Genomic DNA, 4342 nt, shown 5'->3' on the forward strand with positions numbered 1-4342 from the left:
CGAGATAAGAGGGTCGACAAGTCGATGAAAAGACGACACGTACATCCAGGTGACTTACACGAACCCGAAACGGAACGAGCCGGAATCTGAGCATCCAGACTAAGGTAACGAGCAAGCGAAGTGTCACCGGAAACACTTGCAGACAGCATCATGTCAGGACCCAAGGGGACGAAGGAACCCGAGCACCACTTACCAAGGCGTTCAGAGCTTTTAAGGTGCAAACAATCCGATCCTACCTGCACCTGCCCATCTCAGCTCCTGGGCATTGCTGGCTTCTCAGGGTAATCACGCGTCCACAGGAGGTCACAAAAAAACCCTTTCGCCCTTAACTTCCTTACCTATGGGCACACACTACATGTCCTGCCGCTGACCATTACTGAGGGAGCCCATTTCTGGCACTGCCGAGTCGTTCACCTCACCCCGTTCCTGGGCATGTGATCTTCTGGCCAAGGACAAACAGCGACGTTCGGTGGTGCGGAGTCCACTACTGTCTCACTTCCAGATAACAAAGTGATAAGCATGAGAAAATGTAATGCTAACACGTTAGTGAAACTTCAAAGTGGAATGACATTATAGCCAATACATGTACACGTGCCTCGAATTGCAAACACACGCCAACAAACCCATGGGGCAAAAATCGCACAACCACTGTACCAAGACGAAAATGGGGAAACTGATAGTGGGGGCAGGAGAGAGGGGCCCGAGAGGCTGGGACGCCCCAGGAAGCGAGAACTGTTTCCCTATTCACTGTCAACCCTCAGTCTCTCCAGCGATACACAACAGCGCTTGTAGCAACAGGAAATAAAGACCAACTTAGACGTCCAACGACAGGCGAGTGCTTAAGCACCCTTGGTATGTAGACAAAGGAGTAGGTACCCACTGTCCCCAAAGCCGCGTCCGCGGCCTCTGTAGGCACAGAGAAACACCGTGCAAGGTGCAAACAGGGGAAGCACTCAGGCCTTTCGTGCTGATCAAAATTATTTGCAAAAATGGAACACAAAATAAGAGTTGATAGAGACGAATACAGTTATACCTTATAATGAAGAGCTTTGAAATGGCAAGTTTGTTATTTTACAGTCGAGTTGATCGAATAGACAAGAAAAATTATTAAACATACAACCTAAAGTTCCTAACACCATCGTGAAAGGCAAGCCCCAAAGAAAATGCAGCACGCATCAAATTCTCTCCATATTGCTGGCTGTTTTGACACACTTATTCTGGCGACCATTATCTGTTAATCATCTTCACCTCACTAACCTAATTCAGCATTTTTTAGAAATGTTTCCAAGTCAGTACCCAGCACGCTGGCACTGGGCACACAGACGCGCAGGGTCCATAGAGCGAACCCAAATGCCCCTCATCTTTATGACCATTACAAACAAAAACTGGCACTTGCTCTGCTACTCTGCGTTTTCACTCAAACATCCGTCACCTCTGCACAGCCTGGCTGGAGGACACCTGAGCGTGCACCTGTCCGGCCCTGGCCCCAGCAGTCGGCACACGCGCACACGGAGGCAGCTGGGACACAAACTTTGGAAACGAACTGTTCGTCAAGGGGAAACTGGCTCACAATACGGCTGAAGTCTACATGGCACTTACACTAATGTGAAAAAATGTCCGAGGTATAGTAAGTGGGAAAAAGCAAAAGTTACAAAACGTGTACTTTCTAAGGTCAGTCTACCTGCCAGGAAAAGTTCTGGAAGGATCCATAGGACACTGGGGACAGTTGCTCCTTCCAAGGAGGGGGCTGGGGCTAGAACATTGGTCACGTGAGACTCCCGGCTTTTCTGTAATACTTGTTAAGTTTTCAGAAAGAGAACAAATTCATGTCTTACTTACATAACCAAAATTAAAGAAAAATCTCTGGATCGTAAATTGCGTGCTGACTTATTTAATACTCCATGAAGGAAATTCGAATCTATATGAAGACAGGAATCCAATCGACAAAGGGCACATTTTCACATCTAAGGACACGTCCCTCTGCAGCTCCCCAATAATACCAATACTCTTCCTTGCTTAAAAACAATCCCAGACCCCCTCACCGCCCAAAAAATTAAAAAAGCACTTGTAGTACAAGACCTAGTTTGTAAAAAAATCTTATACAAAAGCTCAAATTCCTTAGTAAACATTTTTACTTTTAATCCAAAAAAACAATAGTGTTACACGGCCTGAGCCAAACTTCGCTTCGTTAAAAAGGAAGCCTGTTGCCCACAAAGCCACTCTGAAGTCTTTTCACACCCCGGGCCTGGTTCTGATTAATACAGAAAAGCGAGCGGGGATGCCAGGCTGTTGCACCCTGAGTGTAACCTCAGAGGACTCCAGCATCTCGGCTCCCCTCTGACCCCAGCCCCTCTGTAGCACCCAGGTCTGAGGGTTCTGAGCTCCCAGGGGACTGTGACAATCAGCCAGGTTTGGGAACTCATGCTTTAAAATATCTTTAAGCAGTATTTCTCAACCTGTGCTGCATATGATTATTATTTTTAAAAATAAGACGTGAGAGCCATCGCCCCCTGTACATCTGTTCAACCAGAATCTCTGAGGAGCGGGCCCCAGTCAACAGAACTGTGTTTTAACTTCCTCAGACTGAGACGCCTGCTGTGAAGTAACAGGTGTCAGCCTTGCCCTTCTGAAGCCCTAAGCAGAGCACCGGTCCCTGCACGTTCCCTGCACGGGCTGTAGGAAACAGCGCATGCCAGGGGAGGGGGTGACCCCAAGCCCTGGGTGTATCGGACATCACACATCTAGGCTGACAGGACGCCGAGACCTGTCAATGCTCAGAGCCCTGGTGTCGGGTAAAGATAAAGTCACTTCACTAGCTGTGACACTTGGGAAAGTCATGTAACCTCTCTGGGGTTCGAATTATCAATTCTTAAAAAAAAGGATTAGAATGAAGGACCTTTAAAGATCCTCTCACCTCAAACCCCACGATGATTCTACCACGTGGCTACAAATCAGACCAGTCGACAAGCAGAATGGACCTTAAACGAATGCATGAATATCTCCTGCAAGTGTAAGATTCATCACATATACAATTTGGTGCCGGTCTACATAAACATTTCATTCCTCAACACACTATAAGAAATCCTAACGGAACGTAATTATGTTCTATTGGATGAATCACAAATGAAAATTAAACTAGTTGCATAAGTCTCAAAATAAATACAAACATTTGGAAGATTAGAATTTTTAAAGTAACTCTAACCTTTTCCTTGTCAACATTTTTATTTTAAAACATTTTTTTCCATTTTTCAAAACTGTTGTAAAATATACATAACATTTAACATTTTAACCAGTTTTAAGTATAGTTTTATAGCATTAACTGCATTCACACCATTGTGTAACCATCACCACTATCCATCTACAGAACTTTTTTTTAAACACTTACTGAAGTATGATCGACATAGAAAATATTTAATACTTAATGTATACAACTCGCTGAGTTTGAGGACAAGTATACACTTGTGAAACCATCACCACCATCAAAGCCAGACACATCCCGTCACCTCCCAAAGTCCCCTCCTGCCCCCTTTATAAATTTTTTATGTAATATTAACATAAGATCTATCCTCTTCGTAAATTTCAAGTATACAACACAGTATTATTAGTTACAGGCACTATGCTGTATAGATCTCCAGAACTTATTTATAGTGCATTATACTCCCGTCCAGAACTTATTAATTTTCTCCAAATGAAACTCTGCACCCATCAAACAGTAACGCCCCATTCTCTTTTCCCCGTAGCCCCTGGCAACCACTATCCTACTTCCTGTATCTATGAATTTGACCACTCTCTAGGTACCCACTGAAGTAGAATCATTCAATATCTGTCCTTTGTGACTGGCTTTCTTTTTTTTTTTTAACTTAGCATGTCTTCAAGGTTTATTCATGTTGTAGCATGTGTCAGAATGTCCTTCCTTTTTAAGAGTGAATAATATTCCATTATGTGTATATACCACTTTTTGTTTATACATTCATCCATCAATGAACTCTCGGGACGCTTCATTCTGATTTTAACTATATGTTTTTTTGAAGTCATATACAATAAAGTTGAGAGAACTATACATCATCAGCATTTCTTTAAAAATAAAAAAATAAAAAAATAAGCAGACCACATTCTGGGCCAGAAAACAACCTTAAGAAATTTAAAATAGAATCATACAAACTATGCTCTGAGACCACAATAAAATTAAACTAGAAATAAATTACCAAAAAAAAAAGCTGGAAAATCCTAAAACACAATATTTGGAGATTATACACATACTACTTGGAGAGTAAATAAAACATGGGTCAAAGAAGAAGTCTCAAGAGATATTTCTGACTGAATGAAAATGAAAATATAACTT

This window comes from Pteropus vampyrus, unplaced genomic scaffold, assembly GCF_000151845.1.
Source record: "Pteropus vampyrus isolate Shadow unplaced genomic scaffold, Pvam_2.0 Scaffold51, whole genome shotgun sequence".
Taxonomy (NCBI): Eukaryota; Metazoa; Chordata; class Mammalia; order Chiroptera; family Pteropodidae; genus Pteropus; species Pteropus vampyrus.